Source organism: Heterocephalus glaber, unplaced genomic scaffold (assembly GCF_053883595.1).
Source record: "Heterocephalus glaber isolate CG9 unplaced genomic scaffold, H.glaber_assembly_v1.0 deba00001444, whole genome shotgun sequence".
NCBI classification, from domain to species: domain Eukaryota; kingdom Metazoa; phylum Chordata; class Mammalia; order Rodentia; family Bathyergidae; genus Heterocephalus; species Heterocephalus glaber.
The window spans coordinates 14,495,381-14,516,840 of NW_028258297.1; the positions used below are offsets into that span (position 1 = coordinate 14,495,381).

At 36.3% G+C, this 21,460-nt stretch overlaps 1 protein-coding gene across 34 annotated transcripts in view; it reads left to right on the top strand.

Moving 5' to 3' along the window:
• The window catches only part of Sox5 (SRY-box transcription factor 5), a 973,116-nt gene that overhangs the window by 163,566 nt on the left and 788,090 nt on the right, over positions 1-21,460 (top strand). For 32 of the 34 annotated variants that reach the window (XM_087213447.1, XM_087213465.1, XM_087213460.1 and 29 more), the window contains one exon: positions 20,012-20,088. The exons of the other annotated variants lie outside the window; for them this stretch is intronic. The gene's annotated coding sequence lies outside the window, so the exon portion shown is untranslated. The remainder of the gene's footprint in view (positions 1-20,011; positions 20,089-21,460) is intronic. 34 annotated transcript variants of the gene reach the window in all.

A 21,460-nucleotide genomic window follows, 5' to 3' on the forward strand; every position in this document is an offset into this window, starting at 1 on the left:
GGAAAATACTTTAATAATATAGATATCAAATACTTGGAGCAGAAGAGAACCTGTCCTGGGAGAACTCTTCAGATGACAGAGACTTTGACAGCTATTCCTAGTAGTAGCCAGCACTGTCTCTGACTTGGTTTGAGTCAGTGGGGAAAAGCAACAGCAGTGGTATTGTGAACCCTGCACATCTTAGGCTTGGGAGGCGGTCCCTGTCTGAGGACTGGAGTCAAATAGGAGTTGCTAAAGGCTATTGAGAAACTCTTCTGGCAGGGACCAGCAAGGCTCTGGATGATCCCGTCTTTTTCCTTGTGGGGTGACGTCAGCTGTGCCTCTCTGGGAATTTCCCTGCTGCTCTGTTGCCTGTTAGTATGGAAGAGCCATGACCGGCCAGAGAAGTGCAAAGTTTCTCTTGTTGTAAGTGATAAAGAATTTCAGGGCTTTAATGAGAAAATGCCTGAAAATAGACTGGCAGTTTATGAAGTCTCTTCCATGTTCTTTTAGTCACATTTCCCCTCATCAATTAATGGTATGATCAGTTCTCAGTTCGAGATACTGTTGTGTATCATGGAGCCATTCATAGGTTAATGTTTTTCCTGTGGAGGATGTTTTAAGAACATTTTACCATCTTCATTTTCGTGTAACTGCATATAAACCATTAATATACACAGTTTTCATGTTTTTATGTTAAACACAAAAGAACCTCCCCACCTAATCTTCAGAGAAGAAAATAAGATCAAATGCAACATGCACAACAAATACAGTGTATATTTCCCAAAAATTACAATGGACAAAAGGATTTTTATATTAATTTTATAGGAAATGGTTTATAAATATATAAATATATGTAATAAGATTTAAACACTATCCAATGTGTATATGTATCAAAATATTATATGGTATACCATTAATATACACATATTTATCACCCAAACATTTATCATTTCTTTATGGCAAAAACTTTTGAAATCTTTTCTACTAATCTTTCAAAATGTACAATACATTATTGTTATCTATAGTCACCCTACTGTGCAAGGAACAATGTTTCAGCTAAAATTGAAGATAGTGTCATATCATATTTTTAAAGAAGAGTTTTACCATTTAAAAATATAATTTCTAAACTGAGCACTAGTTTTTCTGAAAAAGACCATGTTTTTAATCATAACCCATATGTAAGATCACCACTTTCTGCTTAATCACTTAATGATTTTTTTTATCATTTTAAGTAGTAAATTAGTAGTATAAGAAAATTAGTAGTACAAGAATCAACTTTACACATCTCATCATTCAAATACCTAGTTTTTGAGAGAGGGGTGAGAGATTTGCAGGCGTTGTACAGGTGATCCCAGTGCAGTGTATCCTTAAAGCCTGTACAGAACCCTTCTCTGCAATATCAGGTTGTCATTTTGTTATCTCTGGCACTTATTGGTCTGTAATTGTGTCCCCTTGGCAAGACCACAACCTTTAGAGTCAGCATCTTGATTTTGCAGCAGCTGTTTCTGCAGAAGGTAAATGCCGTGCAGATATTGATGAGCTTGCTAATTTGTTTAGTAGACAGAATTTAGAATGGGGAACAGGATTTGTCTGCTAGCTGTCATCATCCATCAGCCCCAGGCTGCCCCAGGCAGTAGGTTTGCTTTTTGCCAGCTTCTAATTTTGCTCTATTTTTTCTTAGCTTCAATCTACTTTATTCATTTATTATAATTGGGCGTGTGGTGGTTGAGAGAAAAAAGAAAAAAATGCTTATGTTCTACTCCCAAGCTGGAAGGTTCTCATATGCTGTTCTTTGGTAACAGAGGATTGAGACTGGACCTATGAGTCTCACTGATTGATGTAGTTTGGGAAGGAAGAGCATGCTCCCCCATGGGACACGAAAGCCCGGTGTTATTGGGAAACTTGCCAAAGCCATCCTCATCTTTATATATTTCTCCCTGTCTCCACGAAGATCAGATTTTTTTATCATTAAATTTGTTCCTTTTGATACTCATTCAGTTCCATTAAAATTACTTTTTGAGTATCCACTACATGTTGGATAGTATTATAGATGCAAAAATATACTGATGAGCAAGACAGAAGTCTTTTGTTATGAAACACTTTAGATTCTAGGGTTGAAGATAGAAATGAACCAATACATCCACATTAAGATGGTGATCAATCAAATGATTGAAAACAGGATGAGAGGTAGAGTTGGGGTGCTACTTTAGATAATGGGGTCAGGGTAAATTCTTTGAGGAGATGATCTGAGACCTGAATGACTAGAGACAAGTCCTGTGATGATCTGTGGAAGACTTGAAAGAGAGGAAATGACAAAGATAAAGACCTGGAAGAGATACCAAGCTTTTAAAGTTCCTGGAACAGCCAAAGGGGGAGAAAAAGGCAGTGTAGCTAAAGTAGGTGGTGGTTTCAGGGAGCATTAGGGAGATAAAATTGGAGAGGAAGACAGCATCACATCATTTGGATTTTCATCTTCAGTGTGGTTATAAGTGAATGAGTGATATGGTCAGAAGAATTTTTTTATAGTTCTGTTTGATGCTGATAATTGTACATGTTTATAGGCATGATGCAATGTTCTCACATGTGCGTATATCAGATGAACACTTTAAAAAGCTTGGTGGGCCGGGGATTTAGCTCAGTTGGACTGCACCTGCCTCCCAAGGGTGAAGTCCTGAGTTCAATCCTTCATACCAAAAAAAAAAAAAAAAAAAAAAAGAAAAGCTTACTGGCTATTTGGTGGAAAGTAGACTGTAGACTGTAAGGGGACAAGAAATAAAGGAGGGAGGTTGGTGCATAGACAATTACAATAAACCAGTTTGAGGTGATTTTGACTTGCACTAGAGTGATAGTAGTAGAATCAGTGAGAAGCACTGAAATGTATTCAGATATTTTGAATACTCTAGATGACAATGTGATATAGAGAATGAGGAAAGGAAAACAATCAAATGTAAGACCTAGATGTTTTGAATAATTCAAAAATATTGAAGATGAGAATGTTCATAATAAACTCACATATTTGCTGGAAGACCTAGCATGAAATAAAGTGGTTACTAACTTGAAGGTGTTTTTAAAGATCCATTGTTGCTAAGTTTAAAATGACATGTAGAAGAAATGTCAGAAGACTCAAGATGAGTAAATGTTACCCTGAGTTTAAAACAGAGGATGTGTTTATATTTTATTCATTGTTAGGTATTAGGAAGTTAGTAAAATTCTAGTTTGTGTTATTTTACACATCATTTGTGAATCATTAGAAGGAAAGCAGTGCTCAACAGATGCCAGTATGGGTTCTCAAGGATCTATTCAAGCAAAATTAACCTACTTTTAAAAATAGGCCTCCGTAATACCAGATATCATCATGGTTTATAAAAGGTAGTTTTATAATATATTATGAAATTCTGAGAAATGGCAAAGGATGTTCATGTAGTTGAGAGTGTATTGATACAGATTAATCACTGAAGAATCATACTTAAAGGAGATTGATTAGTGCTCAAACAAGAGGTAGCCCTCTCCTTTGCGGTCAGTACAAGATAGTGTCTGTAACCAATAAGATAATCACCAGTGAAATGTATGCTGGCAGGTCCACATGTGTCAATTCTGCATAAAATATTTAGAAGGAGATTGACAATTTAATAGCTAAAGCTGGTGAAATAGTGGATAGATAATCTAGAAAGTAATAGTTCACATAAAGAGGAACTGTTTAGCCTGAAAAAGAGAATCTTGGGGAGGATTTCAAAACAATCTTCAGAAATATAAAAAAATTAACCCTTGAGCCATTATTTCAGGGTCTGGCAAGGAACAGACATTGGACTTCAGTGAAATTATTTGAGGACAATTTAATAAAAAAATGTAATTTTAAGTATATAGGCAAGATTTAAAACTTCATAGGATGGCTACAATAAAAGAAAAGATAAAATGACAAGTGTCAGTGAAGATATGGAGAAATTGGAACCCTTGCATACTGCTGATAGGAATGTAGAATGGGCAGCTGTTTCAAAAAGTCTGGCAGTTCCTTGAAAGATTGAACTTCACAAATTATCATATAATCCATTAATTGCATGCCTAGGAATCCACTGAAGAGAAATGAAAATGTATTTCCATACAAAAAGTTGTACATAGTATCCATAGCAGAATCATTCATAATAGCCCGAAGTGGAAATAACCTAATGTCTACCAACTGATGAATGGATAAATAAAAATGTATTAGATCCATGCAGTGGAATATTATTTGGCAATAAAGAGAATTGAAGTATTAATACATAATATTACATGTTGAACCTTGAAAATACTATGCTAAGTGAAGGACACCAGTCACAAGAGAACACCTAGTATACAATTCCATTTGTGTGAAATGGATATCCTGACATAGACAAAAGAGTCAGAGAGTAGATTACTGACTGCCTGGGGGTAAGGGGTTGGCAGGAATTGAGGAGTGAGTACTGGTAGGTATGGGGTTTCTTTGAGTGAACAACTCTGTGGATGTATTAAAAAGCCACTACACTCTATTATGTGTTTTATCTTGGTTATATCTCAATAAGTTTGTATGGTAAACAAATGAAGATTGTTACAGTACTCTGCAGGTAATAATGATAGGGAGTTGTGACCACCCTGGGCCTAAAGGTACTACGATGTGGAGAGAGAGCGCCAGACCTTGACAGTCACCTGCAAGAATGAGCTGCAGGAATATGTACCCTGACCTTGCTCTGACCCTCTACTCTGATGTCTCTTACTTCCAAAACACAGCCAGAAGCCTGGAGCCAGAGAGTCTCTTGATGTGTCTTACAGAAGACAGCATCCCCGGGCACAGAGTAGGGTGAGGATTGAAGCAGGCACCTGAGGGTGAAGACACAGTGATTCTGCATTGCTCTGTATATGAGACTGGTAAACAGAAGTTAAAATCAGAGGTTGCCTCAAAATGAAGTGAATTCTAATCTCTGGAAATAGGATTGGAGAAAAATCTGACGTGATGATCATCAAATTACAAAGAGGATTACAGTTCTAGTTGATGGATTTGGAATGCCAAGGCTCTATTTCCAGTCACAAACATATTGGCACTACCTTTATTATCATTTGGTCAGCTCTGATCTTGAAAGTTCAAGGTTTGGGCTTTGACTAATAGAATATACAGTATGAATATTTGGATGACAGTGAGAAAGGAAAGAAAATGTTATAAGCACAGGCTGTTCACTTTTATTTTAACCCCTGAGAACAAATAAATTGGTCTCTACTATGGCAGACACAGTCTGGGAAGAAGTGGCAGAAGAAAAAGTAAGAAGTTTGTCATCAAAGAAGATGTAGGATTTGGGAAATAAAATTTTCCTACTTAACAACTTTACCTATTATGTATATTAGCCCTACTTTCTTTTTTAGTTCAGAGTGACAGCGAAAGGATAGCACTTTAATATTCTCTATAAGAAAATTATCATCAGCTTTTATGACACATGAAAGATGTCAAAGAAGCTTGTGTGTCTTCTTCTCTCCTGCATGTTTCAGGAGGACTCTTCTGGAGTTACGGAGGTGGGGAGATGGGAGGTGGTAGACCCCCTCCCATCCCTCATCTGACTGTGCCAGAGTCAGAAGGAAGGCTGTGTGTCACTCCTTCTTTGCAGAGACAGGGCTGGGATGAAAGTAATATGCAGAGTGCAGAGTTACCAAGTGGCCATGTTGATGGAGACACAGTATCCAGCAATCCTGTGGTTTGCAGGCTAATTATGTTAAAGACTTGAGATAAAGTTATTTGATGACTTTAAGAGTTTTCTAAAATTAGGACTTCTACTTAGTGCCATGTTTTATAGCTACTACATTAAATATATACCAGTATAATCATTTATGTGGTCCTGTGCCAAAATACAGGCACGGAGATGCTCATTTACAAATGTGGACTATGTCCAAATACACCACTGATATCCTCTGCCAACTAGATGCATGTAGGGTTTGGAAGAAATACTCAACACTGCAGAATATGCTTTTGTACTTATCTTTATTTCTGGACATTCATATACATCTCATACCAGATCGAAAACTTCTTGGATTTATGGAAATCACCTAATTTTCCCTTCAATATTTTTATAGTAAAATTTATTTATTGTATAAAGGCCAATAATTTTAGATTACTTTTTTATTGCTACAAGTGCTATTTTAATTTTTATTAACTTGCTACTCAAATAGATCCAAAATCCATTTCAAGGAAGGCATTTCACTAGTATAGAACATAGTAAAACTGTATTGTTCAGAAAGACATTCCACAGTTAATGTTACTAGTACCCAGTAGTAGAGCTTTCTCATTTGTTTCTAATTCCATGTAGTTTTGTATGTTGTCTTATAATTTGGTGTTGTTTTTTGGCTTCATAATCAAGGAGAAACAACTTATCTATTTACAAGGTTTTTTTAAATGAGGCATCTGGCTTTAGTGTAGTAAATATTTATGAATAATTTATTAATAGTGGAATAATAATACATATAAAGCAATATGAAGGGCCTAGTATATAGTATTGGAAAAATAAAGCACAAGGTTTTCTACCTACTAGGACTTAATAAAAGACAGCCATGATGAGGATGGGTGTGGTGATGCTAGTGATGGTGATAATGATAATGATTATAAATTAGTTTGCAGTTATCTTCAGTTTTATGCCATAATTTTGGGAAAAGTTAGGCAGTTCAGTAAAAACTTTAAAACATTTTTAACCTTTAAAAATGTCATATAAATTTTGAAGAGAAAGCGTGAAACTTAAAATGCGCTCAGCATGAGGTCCTAACAGCTCCTCAGGAGGATGAGTGTAAGTTTCTTTGCTATTCCTGCGCAACTATGAGACCTACATATCCAGGAATGGTATTATGTATTGTATTTCTGGATTATCTAAAACTACAGTCATGTATTAAGTCAGACCAAATTTAAGCTCTTTGGGATTAGTTACATGTGTGCACAGTGTGAATTTAGTTGCTAATGATTTATCAATAATATATGATTAGCTTTGAGGAACTGTCTCTTAAAAACAAATAGTCAGGGAGGGGAAGGAGAAGTAAAAATGATTAAGATATATATACATATATATATATATATGTATATATATGTAGTAGTTTCTCCAAGATGAATGTAATTATTATGTATTGCAAACATAATAATAAAATAAAACAAATAGCCATAAAAAGATTTCTGCATTAAAAACAAAAAAGGGCTATCTTTGAAGACAGTGCCAATTCTGCCATGTCCTTAAAGTAAAGAGTTGTTTGAAAACAGTCAGTTTTAATGGTCAGAGCTAGGAAAAATGTTTGGGTATATGTTTCTTTTACATTTCAGTCTCCCTCTGGGGCACTCCAGACTCATATATCCTAATTGCTACTGGGCAGCTCCACTTGGCACGTGTAAAGCTGTTTCCTGATGTGTCCCTGGAGCCTGCTCCTCCTGAAGTCTTCCCTGGCTCAATTCAAGAGCGATCTCTTTCTCCCATTGCTCAGAACTGAAACCTCACAGCATTTTTTATTCCTCTCTTTCATTTATACTTTATATCCAACCCTTAAGAAAACTACTCAGAATATCTCCAGAATCTGATCGTTCCTCATCTCACACTGTTTACAGTCTGACTAAGCCACCAGCGATCCTTGATCAGGGTATATGCTCTGGACTCCTTTCATTGTTCTCTTGCTGTCTTTTTACATATGGCAGGCAGATCAAGCCTTTGAAATGGAAATCAGAGTAGTCATCTTAGTTTATCCTTTGTCCATGGCCCTCAAATAGCTTCCTGCCTGAAGAGAGTCCTTACTGTGACCATCAATGAACAGTCAGCTTTCACCCACCCCTTGCCTACCTTACCTTTCCCCCCTCTCCACTTACTTATTTTGTGCCACTCTATTGCTCCTTCTTCATCATGGGAGGCACCACCCCGGTCTCTCTGCCCATGAGGAAATATTGATATATCAGACATGTGTATGTGCATGCTTCCAGACAAGCACACCCTACACCTTATTTATCAAGGCTTGCTTGGTTCACTATCACCGTATAATTGAAAGTTCACTCCTTAAAGAAACATTATGAAGAGTATCAACTTTGGGATGAAAATCTATATTAATATGAAAAGTGAATAAACATACTTAGTTATAATTCCCTTTCTGATAAAGGGTGTGTTGGTTGACTATTTGTGTTTTTAGTTTGTCAGTGAGCAAAGCCACTACTTGATCTGCAGCTCTGACAGGCATTTGTCTAGGCCAGATAGCCCTTTTGCCATTTGCAGCTGAATGGGCATTGATGTACTGGTGTTCTCGCACCAGTAGTAGGGCCACATTGCTCTTGTGTGTTCTGTAGGATTGGCCCTCAGATATGTACCACACTAATACAAAGTTTGTAGACCAATTTCCTTAATTTGTTGTATCCTGCCCTGTAGGTGACTCTCTTGAAAGTTATATTTGTTTTAAATTTGGGTAGAAATATAGGAACTTCTCTTTCTGATCAGTTGCCTGTTGCTGAACAAATTTAGAAATACACAACTCTAATTGTATTTTCCTTATTAACCTTCACATTTATATAAAGCTGGACCTATAACCCATGCTGTAAACAATTTGATACCATTATCATTTTGACCTTAGCTATGAATTTTTGGGCTTTCCTCAGTTCACTGTCTTATGCACTCTGCTTTCCTTTATAAAAATATGTCAGAAGAACTGAGACTATCAAAAACACTTGCCCTTGAAAATAAAAACAACGTGAATCTCAGTCTGGGGCGGGAGTGTATCTCTGGGTGCTATGAGCTGGATGCACACTAATTTACTAGTGCTGGAACCAAATGGGTTGAAAATCCTTGTTTTCCCACCAGATGGGTTATTTTAAAATATCACAAAACTTCTGAGGTTATTTACATTACAAATGTGCTTCTTCACACACATCAAGAACTGAGTACCATGTTTTGACAGTAACTCCTTTATGAAATTATATGTTGCACAAGTGGAGTAAAATTCAAGTCATTCTCAGGGGAGCAAGCTTATGAATCTGGATGAGGTCACACCTCTTTAAAGATGCAGTTTGATAATCCGACATCAAAACAAAGGAATTCTGTTAATCCTCTCACAAAAGTGCAAATTGCTAATCAGATCCCTCGACCGGGCTGGCAGCTTGGTAAACAATGAGCTTGGCAGAAGAGCAACTTTGGGCGGATAGATAGCCGAGAAGCTTGGATACCAACTATGCCCCTACTTAGCCCAGTTGGGCCTGCTGTTTCGAAACAATTATGTGTGTCAATGGAGGTGGTTCTTGTAGTTATGGTGTTCTTGTGCTTTTCTCTTTCCATGTTAATGATAATGCAAATCAATCTTCCTGTCTTTCATTTCACTTCACTAGTGTGTAGGTTAATATGCCCCCTATATTGTTTTCACTTGGATGCATGTGTCTTTTGAATTTTCATTACACATTTCTCTACAAGCCCAGAGGGTTTTCTCTCCTTCCATACAATAGTGTGGTGGTATTTGAAAAAGGAAAAATAAATCTTAACCCTAATGAAAAAAGAATCTTCTCTGAAAGGTGTAATAATTAAGGCTTTAAAAACTTTTAAAACAATTTTATAAATTATATAACTCAACTTGAGGCAGCCTAAAAGAGTTGCAACTTTTTTGAGTGGAGGAATACCAGCAAAGCAAATAACCAGAGAGGAGAAGGGCAGGGATGTAGGAGATGGGGCTCAGGAACAGTTGGGACCAGGAGTCACCCTCTGCCACAGCTTAATCTCTTTCTCTTGTCTCCCTATCACTTCAAATGTTGGTTTTATTCTTAGTTACTCTAAAGAGATTTCTCCATATAGGAGGAAATATTACCATGGTAAATAGTCCTGGAGTTTTATAGCCCACTGCATTCTCCATGATACTTAAATAAAATGTCTCAGGGGAGGATTGTGATTGGCTCACTTACATCAGGTTCTTGTTATGACCCATCAGTCATGAGTATATAACCCCATGTTTGTCAGAGTGTAGGAGGTGATTGTTATTTACTGAACTTTCTCTTAGACTTACTGAACAGTGCTAAACCTGATGATGATGTGAGCATGTAGAATTATTTTGCTCATTTCAACACTGTTTGGTCCTTTTGGCATTTCCAGCTTTCACCCAAACAGGATTGAGAGTTCATTTGAAAATGAAAAATATAATTTTATTTGAAATGAGTCTTGCATTGAGAAAGTACAATGCTTTGAGTACTTCCAGTTAGTTTCTGCTCTTGTATTATGAGTGTATTTGTAAATAATTGGGTGCAGTGTGTGTTGAGAAGGAGTAGAAATTACTGTTTTGATTGTGGAGCCATATTCCAACAGGTAAGAGCTGTGTGCTTTACAGTATGGGCCGCATTGTCATATTGGTCCTCAATCAGATGAATGGTGTGGGACATGACCGATCTACATCTATAAGAGGAGAAATAAGTGGACTGTAGAGGTTTGGGGCAGAGGATGGCCCAGTGGGGACAGCTACCAATAGCCAAAGCTTTCTGAATAAGAGCACTGTCTTTTTAAAAGCAATAGGGGGCAAGGATTGAGGGAGTGCTCACAGCGGTAAGTATAACACAGCTGTGCTCTGTTTATGCTTCGGCTACAATAAAAACGCTATAAAATGTGAGATGTCATAGCTCCACTTTGCTTTATTTATACTATTTCCTCTGAGCTCTGTCACACTGCACATTCATCTGCTAAGTTGCAGCAAGAATGGAGATTAAAATATCACAGCTCAAAATAGGAGTCAAGCGGAAGGAGATTCATCATAGCCCTATTAAAAATATGTAAATATGGGAATGAAGTCATTTTAAAGCTATACAGCACTCCGCCTTTATGAGTTAAGATCCCTTAAGCAAGCAGTGGGCTATGCCAAGGACTTGTTCTCTGTTTCTTCCACCCATGGAAATCCTTTCAAGATTAAACACCGTTTGAATTGCAAATTATGTATGTTTTCCTGTAATCACACTCTAGTTACTAATGGCAGGAAATCTGATGCTATACAGGAAAAAAAAAAGTTTTGGGAATTAAAGGTTATATATTGTTCACTTTGTAATGATTTTAAAAATTAATATATGAAATCTCCTTTTTGACCTAAGTTAATGAATTTGAGGAAACTCCAAAAAAGGTCCCTATGTAAGAAAATTTAAAGAAGGAAACAGTCTCAGACATAATCTGCCCTTCTAGAGTTCAGCTACCCAATTGGCAGACTTAGACTGAAAGCTAGGACTTTTCTCTGAAATTTTGCTAGTAAAATTACTTCTTGGAGCATTTCTTTTACCTCTAGTTCTGACAAAATTTATTTAATTGCTCTCTATATAATGTACATTAAGGAGTAGAGTTTATAGATGGCAAATCTGGAATATCTCAAATGCTATTAACAAGCTTTTTATGATCTCTTCACTAGGCTGCTGAGTGGTTGTTGATCTTTTGACCTCAATATTTTCCAAATGTGCTATTGCTATTGTAGTAATAATAAAGGCCATCACTTACTAGGTGCTTACTGGGTACTAGGAATGGTTCTGAGTGTTTGATGTGCAGTAATTACTTTAATCCTTACAGCAAACCTATGGAGTACGTATGTCATCTCTTACAGCTTACAGATATGGAAACCAAGGCATAAGATTACACACTAGTGAGAACAGAAATTCATGTGTTGATGTCTTTCCAAAAATACTAGAAAAAACTATACAAAGAGTGATGGCTGGCAAAGAGGAGACTTTGGATTCTAGAAACACCCCTGCCATTGTACTTAGTGAAATAATTTTTCTCACTTGCACAATGAAATGAATAAATGGTTCTACCTTTTTCCAGTTCTTTTTTTTACTTTATCTGTGCACTATTAACTCATGAAAGTACATTTTTGATAGGCATTTTTTTCTGCATTTTAATTTATTTTTGTTTCAGAATGGTTATGTTAAATATTTCTAAAATAGAGTATTTCCAGAATTTTTTTTTTGCCATGTACTTTTCACTGTGTTTCATTGAACTCTTTGATGCAGTTAATCAGGGGAGACAATTAGTTGTAGACTTTCTAGCTGTGTGCCTTTATGCACATTTTGTAATCTCTCTGTGTCAGATTTCTCATTTGTAGGAAGATCTTTGTGAGAATAAAACCAGATAATATATGTAAAACCGCACAGTGTCTAATTGTAGTAACTACTACAAAATATCAAAGCATTTGCTTTTTTGGGTAATTTTTGTTTGTATTAGGACATGTTTGCAGTACATAATGACTATTGTAGGGGGTTGGTATATGTACATAATTCTGTAATCACCTAAATCTCATTTAGCATCTCTGTCTCTTTCTCCTCATGCCACCTATTTTCTTGTCATAATTCACAAATCAGTTAACTTCTTTGTGCATACATTCACAAATCTGAAAGATAAGAAGTGTAACAGCAGGTTGGAATGTTTGAAGTAGTGTAGGATAACCTTTTAATACAATGAATGGAACACTCTGAAAGATCAATTGACTTGTCCAAGAGCACTGAACTACAAAAAAAGCGGAGAGATGAAGCCCAGAGTTCAATTACAGCTTCCAGTATAGCTCTGTTGCCTCCCTATGTGCCTGGCCTCCTCCTTGTTAGAAAGAAAAACAGGACAGTTCTTGGAATGTGTAAAAGGAACCGCGATGTGCATCTTAAGAGTTTAAATTAGGCAAGTTGCCATGGTACCTGCCATAGATTTATTGCCATGTAAGATTTTAGGTCATGTACCTTTTTGGCAGGCTTCACAAGAGGACACTCAGAAAGATGCGGTAGGCTGGTGGGAAGTACAAGTAGTCATCTCTCTTCTCCACTCTTAGGAAATTGATGTTCTTTATTCCTTTTGGTGTTCAATGAGGTAACATAGTTTTCAATAGTATTGAAATAAGTGGATCTAATATGGTTAGAAAAGGTAAAAAGAAAAGATTTACAGCAATTTAAATTGGGTAATACCTGATAAAACATTATAATGATTTTTGATCCACAACTAATGAAATTGAATTTATTTACTTTAATATACAAGGAAAAATGGAGCTACACTCAAAATCTATTCTCCAAAGTCCCCACACTACTGGGCAAATGGAAAAGTAAAAAGTGAACTTCAGATCAGTTTATGATTTCCTCTCTTTCCCCATCTGGTTTAGGACTGGGATGAGGTGGTGAACATGTGGGGTGCCAAAGGTAATTTGGTGCCACTGTGAGGTGTCAACTCTGCATGTCCATGACCCTGAGACTGAGGCCTTGACTTTTGACTTTGCTAATATTCTTGCATATAAAAATCAATATATATCATTTATGTGAAATATCATGCTTCCATCTTACAGTCCCTCCCTACTCCAAGCATGGAAGGATATATTTCATATTGTAAGCTATGGGTGAAAATAGTCTTCAGATTGCAGGGGGAAAATCTTCGTGGAGCTCCTGTTTGTTGGTGAGAGTTCTCCTGTGGCTGATTTCCTGCTTTTGTACTGGAGCGTCCACACAGGGCCAACCCCAGGGGCTTGTAATCAAGACAGAGTGGGGGGAGAGAAGGAATTATCATAACATATACTAAAGCTTGTTGGGTACTACAGGCGATTTCATGGAGTTTGTCCTTACTTTCAGCCCACTTCTTGTTCTAAACTGAGAATGCCCTCGCTTCAGTCTATGTGTATCCTAAACAGATACTTCTTGACTTATGATGGGGTTGCCTGCAGATGAATCCATCATAAGTTAAAAATTCAGAAATGCATTTAGCATGTTACTAGGTGAATATTATCCTTAATCATGCTCAGAACACTTACATTATTCTGCAGTTGGGAAAAAAGTCAGCTAACACAAAGCCCAATTTATAACAAAGTGTTGACTATTTTTTGTAGTGTGTTGAATACTGTGGTGAAAGCCTAACACAGGACAAGTGTATGGGTATGCTTTTGTATCATCAAAACGTCCACCTATAGTAAGTTGGGAATGATCTGTATATTGTGGACACACTGTTAAGGGTTTGGTCCAGCTATAGCTTGAAGACTTACCCATTCATAACTAGTTATTGGGTCTAGGAATTTGGGGCACACATGTTTCCTAATTTTTCTCCCTATATTATGCTTTTGGAAGATGCAGGCATATAATCTCATGTAATTTTGATATGATTTGATATATTTATATATTTAGGGTCAGCATTTTATGAGGGCGTAGAAAAGAACCACTTTATTTTGCCTGAGAGAGTAAAAAATGGCTCCTCAGAGAAGGGAAGTTAGTGCTTAAAGATTAATCATGATTTTTTCCAACTGAGCCAGAAGGGAAGTATATATATATATATTTTTTTCCTTTGATACCAGGCATTGAACTCGGGACCTTGCGCAGGAAGTATATTTTTGAAAGAACAAAACTCATGGAAAAAATGGACCTTGTCTGTCTTATTTACCATTATATTTCTGTCACCTAACATAAAAGGGAGCATATTGTTCACACTTAAATATTTACTGCACCAGTGAATGGATGACCCTACCTTGAAAGTCATTGAAATTGATAATTTTTGAACAGGGATCCAACATGATAAAATCTGTGCTTTATGAAAATGATATAGTGGCATAGGAGTGAATACAAAAGGAGTGAGATGAGCGACTGTGGAAACATACTCCCACAAAAACTCCTTTTCAGTGATCCCCAGCCTCACTCCAGATACTTAGAAATTAGGTGTACTCTGCACTGAACTTGTGGCATTTTCTCAAATTTGCCTCTAGAAGGAACAATCACTGCCTACTTCACCCCTCGAAAAGGCCTAAGAAAGGTTGGAAGTAACTTACTGCCTGTTGAAGAATTGTTTCCTTAGTGCATATAGGAGGCCAAGAGCTGAGTTTTCCAAATGATCAGACACAGAAGCAATAAATGCAAACTTGTACTTTATTTTGCTTTTCTGGCTCAGAGTAGGTCCATGAATTGTCAGTTATTGGGGGTAGTAATCTGGGGTCTATATGGATAATTCAGTAGAGCACACCAGTGATTGTTTCATAGTGAAAATTGGAGAGAAGTCAATAAAAGACTTGCAATAGACTGTGTTCCTGTGTAGCAAATGATAATGATGCCTACTTGTAAGTTTGTTTCTGCAGTTTGGTAGCCTAAATCTGCTTGGCTGAGTTCTCTGCTCAGGGGATCACAAGGCTGGCATTAAGCATGGCCAGCTTGAAGGGCTTTTTGGTGGCTTTATTTTACTGGTAATTTTAGATAGACCCGATGATCGCATTCATCATAGGGAACTTGTATCTGTACATGATATATCTTGCTTCTTCTTTTTTCCCCATTCTCTTTCCCTCCCTTCAACCCCTCTTTCTTTCCTTATTTATAAAAGCTTTGTTTCCATGTTTTCCCTCTATTCCTTTTTTTTCTTGTCGCTTCCTTCCTTTCCTTCTCCCTTGTTCCCCTTCCCATTGGACCAATTTCTTTCTCAGTTTCTGTTATACATTTTGGTCCTTACTTATACTTTCAGTTTGTCTCACCAGACAAACAATGAGGTATTTAAAAATGTGTGTCTGATTTATTTCACTGAAGCGTATAGTCTCAAGGTCATGTAGCTAGAAATGCCTCAAGCTTATCCTTCTTTATGGCAGAGTACTCAATTGTATAAAAAAATACATCTTCTTTATCCATTCATGGGTTGATGAACATTTGGGCTGTTTTTAATATTTAGCTATTACAAACTGTGCTGTTTTATGCTGTAAACATGGGTGTGCATATATCACTGTGGTATGATGCTTTTAATTTTTCCTAGAAGATACTGAGAAGGGGAATAGCTGTGTCAAATGGAACCTCTAGTTTCAGTTTTTGGAGGAATCGCCATGCTGATTTCCACAGCGGTTCCAACAGTCTACACTCCCACCAACAATAGAGAAGGGTTCCTTTTTTCCACACAGCCTAGCCAGCATTTGTTATTGGTTGATTTCTTGATAACAGCCATTCTTTCTGGAGTAAAATGGAATCTCAGTGTTGTTTTAATTTGCATCTCTTGAATGACCAATGATGTTGAACATTTTTTCATATAGTTATATGCCATTTCTGCTTCTTCATTTGAGAAATGTCTATTCATTTCAGATGCCCATTTTTGCACTGTGTCTTTAAATTTGGGCATCTGATTTTTTTTGAGTTCTTTATATATTCTAGATATTAGTCCTTTGTCTGAGGAAGAGCTGGCAAAGATTTTTTTTTACACTGCTGGTTGTCTCTTCACTCTGTTGGTGGCTTCTTTTGCTGTGCAAAAGCTTTTTAATAAGATGATCCCATTTTTTGATTTTTTGTGGTATTTCCTGTACAGCTGGGGTTTTTTCATAAAGTGTTTTCTACCCCATTATCTGCAAGAGTTCTACACACTCTATCTTCCAGTAGATTTAGCATTTCTGTTTTAATATTTAGATCACTGATCCATTTCAATTTTAGTTTAGTGCGTGTTGAAAGATATGGGTCTAGTTTTAATCTTCAGCATGTGGAAAGCCAGTTTTTCCAGCACCATTTATTAAAGAGGCTATCTTTCTTCCAGGGAAGGTGTTTGTCTCCTTTCGCAAAGATGAAGTGGCTAAGTGTGTTTGGAGTTGTTTCTGGATCTTCTAATCTGTTCCATTGCTTCTTGGTCTGTTTTCTTTTCTTTTCTTTTCTTTTCTTTGCCAGTAGCCAGCTATTTTTTTGTTTTGTTTTCAGTACCAGGGATGGAACTCAAGACCATGCTGTTTTTATTACAGTAGCTATGTAGTATAATTTCAGGTCAGGGGTTGTGATGCCCCTTGCTTTGCCTTTTTTCCCTAGAATTGCTTTTGCTATTCTGCATCTTTCCTGGTTCCAAATGAATTTTAGGGTTATTTTCTCTAATTCTGTGAAATATGCTATTGGTATTTTGATCAATATTGCATTAAATCTGTATAACAATTTTGGGTGTAGAGCCATTTTCACTACATTTGTTTTTTCTACCCAAGAATAAGGGATATCTTTCTATTTTGTGATATCTTCTCTAATCTCCATTTTCAGAATACTATAGTTTTCAACGTAAAGGTCTTTTACTTCCTTTGTTAGATTGATTCCTAGGTATTTCATATTTTGGATGCTGTTGTGAAAGGTGTGGTTTCCCTAATTTCTCTGAGAGTTTGTTATTTGTGTAGAGGAATGCTATTGATTTTTGAGTATTGCCTTTGTATCCAGCTACACTACTGAATTTGGTTATTAAATTTAGAAGTCTTTTGGTGAAGTTTTTGGCGTCTTCTATGTAGATTATCATGTCATCCGCAAATAATGATAGTTTAATTTCTTCCTTTCATATCCGTATTCCTTTTATTTCTTTCTCTTTTCTAGTTGCTCTGGCTAATGTTTCCAGAAATATATTGAATAAGAGCGTGATAGTGAACATCCTTTTCTTATTCCTTACTTTAGACTGAAAGCTTTCAGTTATGTCCATTTTGTATGATGTTGGCTGTTGGTTTGTTTATCAAATTGAGATAAAAACCATATATTACAATTTTCTGTAGGTTTTTTTCATGGACGGGTGTTACTTTGTCAGATGCTTTTTCTGCATCTATTGAGATGATCATGTGGGGTTTTTTCATAAGTTTATTGGTACGTTTTAGATTATAAAATACAGTTACATTCATTGTTGGGATCTTGTACCTTTACATGATGTATCTTAGTTCTTATTTTTTCCCCATTTCCCTGCCCTCCCTTCACCTCCTCCACGCTTCCCTATTTAAAGAGACTTTGTTTCCATGTGGTTTTTGTCCTTGGCTCTGTTAATACAGTGTATCACATTTATTGATTTGCATATGTTGAACCATCCCTGCATCTGTGGGATGAATCCTACTTGGTCATGGTGTGTAATCTTCTTGATTTTCTGTATTCTTTTTGCCAATATCTTATTGAGGATTTTTCTGTGTTCATTACAGAGATTCAACCTGAGTGCTTACTTGTAGGCTCTGTGGTAAAAATCTGTTTACAGATAATCTTGTTGTTGACTGAATTTGGCTCTTTGTTGTTATCAAACTGATGTCCCTTTGTCCTTACTGGCTACAAGCTCCTGTGGCTTCTAGGGGCTACCTCTGTTCCTCCCATGTGGCTTTTAGATCCTGAGCACAGATGTGTCAAGCTCTTCTAAACCTTTAAATCTCTGCCTTTGACCTGGAGACTAAGATTTAAAAGAGTTGTGTGATTAGGTTAGGCCTACTCAGATAATCTGTCTTAAAGTCAACTGTGTTACATAATATGCCCACTCATGGGAGCAGAATCATTCATCATATTCACATTACCGGGGATCATGCAGAGCAGTCACCAGCTGAGGAGGTTTTTTTGGGCCAACTTACAGTTCTACTTAGTAAACTGTTATTCATAATAAGCTTATTTAAAATACAGGGTATAAACAATTTGTTGCATAGAATAGCCTGACAGAATTTAAGTAATATTTTTTGAAAACCAGTATAGTTTAATGCAGTTATTTTTCTAATATCTGACTTTGATAAGTCTATTACTAATCTTTAGAAATTTTACTTGTATGCGACCCATTCATTTCCAAATATCTCTACCATTTATACTACCAAACATCAACAAAAGAAACTCCAAACTTTTCTGTATCTTTTACTGGGAATTTAAGAAAATACAAATAGTGGCACATAATCTGTACACAAACACCACCTGGACAAGAGTTTTGACTATGAAGTCTACTAAATTCACTTGAGTGGTACAGTGAGCTACCTTTCAGAGCCTTTTGGTTCCTGGTTTTACAGAAGGACGGAAGGTAGGAGAATTTAGCCAATGGTACAGATATTCAGTGTCAAAGTTAGAGAGAACCCATTCTCTACCCAAGACCGCCATCATTTCTGACTGCAAGTGCAAGTTTGGGGCTTACAAAGCCACTCTCATGTTTGACAGTTTGCTTGAAAGAATTTCAGAGCGCATTGCAACCTATTATATACCTTTCTTTACAAGGAAAGAATGCAGATTAAATCAGCCAAGGGAAGAAATACATAAGGCACAGAGCCCCCGCTGTCGAGCAGTGTTATATTCTTTTTTTTGTTGTTTTGTACCGGGTATCGAACTTCGGACCTTGCACTTGTGAGGCAGGCGGTGGCACCACTGAACAAAATCCCTGGCGAGCAGTGTTATATTCTGGGCACCAGTGTGTTACAATAGGCACAGAGCCTTGTGAACCAGAGGTGCATATTTGAGCCTTTGATTCCAGAGTTTTTATTGAGACTCGATCATGTAGCATCCACATGGCCAACCTTTAGCCTCCAACCTCTTCTGGATGTTGGTGTTTAGTTTCTAGTCCCTTGTTGAGGCAAAACAGAGACTGCATGGCCCAAAACCTCAGTCACAAGTCACATCATTAATATGTAGATTGGCCAATGCCTCCAGGCAAACAAGGATACTCCTGTGACATCTTGAGTTCCAGTACATTACTTCCTAGTAGCTGAAAGCAAAGGCTCCTCTCTCTTTGGGCAAGACTAATTCTTCACCACATTAAAGGGGTGGGAGTGGAAGAAGAATGAAAACAAATAATAATTATCATTTATCAGCAGTATACTGTGTGTTAGCATGCTAAGCCATGTCTCCTTTAATCTTTTCTTTTTTTTTGGTACCGGGGATCAAACTCAGGTCCTTGCGCTTGCGCAGCAGGTGGAGAAACCACTGAGCTAAATCCCTGGCCCTTCCTTTAATCTTTTCAACGTTATTAGAAAGATATCACAATTATCCTTATTTTACAGACAGTTTGATCTATCAAAACTAAGTAATTTGTCCAAGATTACATAAATAAGAAATTGCAGAACCAGGACCTGTTAGTTTAACTCCAAAGGGCATGATCTCAAACACTTGACTGGATTAGATCTATCAAAACTAAAAGTCCATAATACAACATAATATGAATTTGGAAGCAATTATTTGAGAATTGAGTTTAGAAATAAAGTCATTCACATTTATAAAAATATACACTGCTACTTTAATAATGTAGGGTACAGGGGATGAAAGTTGATGTGTAGAATGGTTATTTCTCTGAATTTGCACCTTCCAAATGGATTCCAATCAGCACTGTATCATTCAATTTTCAAATACATTTGTGGGGTATGTGTTATATTCCAGGTGCTGTGCTGGCCACTGGTGACCCAAAGATGGTGAAAAATATGTTTCTGCTCACAAGGAGTTAGCGATCCACTGGGGTATGTAAAACACTTATTATTTCTAATATTATGTTTATGTTCAGCAGAACATAGAGATCTTCATACATAAAAAACATTTTGTACATGAATTTTGCCAGCATTTGGAATTTTTGACTTAGTTAATGTTAAAGAAAGTTAAATATTTTGGAGATTGTTGTTCATATAGCCATATTTAATAATTAAATTCAGATTCAATTTTTTTGTAGATTCTGTAGTAATAGGATACATTTTTTAAGAAGCAAAACTACTTTTCAAAAAACCACTTGTGTGTATTTGATGGAAAATCAAGAGAGACTAAGAATGCCACCCAAATGTATCATACGGAGCAACAATATACATTTCTTCTTTAACATTGACTGTATTGCTATTTTATTGGTTAATAATGATTATCTTTTATCTTTCCTATTTCATCCATTTTTTTAATGAGCAAAGTCTATACTAGAGTAAAATAGGTCTTGTATTTAATGTTGATTTTTGGTAAAACTACATAGTCTTACCTTGGTTTACAAACACTTTTGCTTGCAAACAAATTGCTTCACAAACAGTTCTGTTTGGCACAATTTTATTTTATTTTTTTTTTGCGAAGTCCGTCTTGGATGACAAACACAATTGGTGCCATCTTTTCTGCACATACACAAACGTGGCTATTTTTCCAAAGTCATACAACAAATTAAGTTCGTCAGCTGAGGTGCCACTGTATTTTATGTGCAGCACAATAAATATTGTAGTAGTTTATAATAGTATATACTTATAAAAAACCATATAGTATGCTGACAGTAGTTGCGAAGAAGGATATGAAGTCAGTCCAATAAATATAAATAAGAAATATTTTCCCAATGGTATCTTACATATTTTATAGCTTTAAATAACAGAGTAGAATTAGAAAAAAAATAAAAAATTAAGTTAAACTTCATATCCAGTAGTTAATAATGATGCTATGCGACCCTAACAATGATATATTTGGACATGTTTAATAAGTATGTAAACACACTACCTAGATTGAGCATCATAACTGCTGAGAGTGCAGTTCTAATCATTTTAAGCTGCTAGCAAACCAGAAAAGAACATGCCTCTTTTCTTGGCAATATGATTTTAATTTTTAAAAGCATTTAATTTCACAAACCATATCCATCATCTTTGCATAGATAAATGTTGTGGCAATTTTTTGAATGACCCTCTTGATTCCCTAAAGAAATTATGGATACACTATAAATTTACAAATGAAAGGCCATTCATCAGAGTTATAAATATGAGTGGTTCCTGTGCTGATGGCTATGTAAACTTTAAGTGGTTTAATATCTATTGGTTTTTGTGAATAGTTACCACTGCAAAAGAATATAGATACTGTCATTCTTACATAGTGTCATAACAT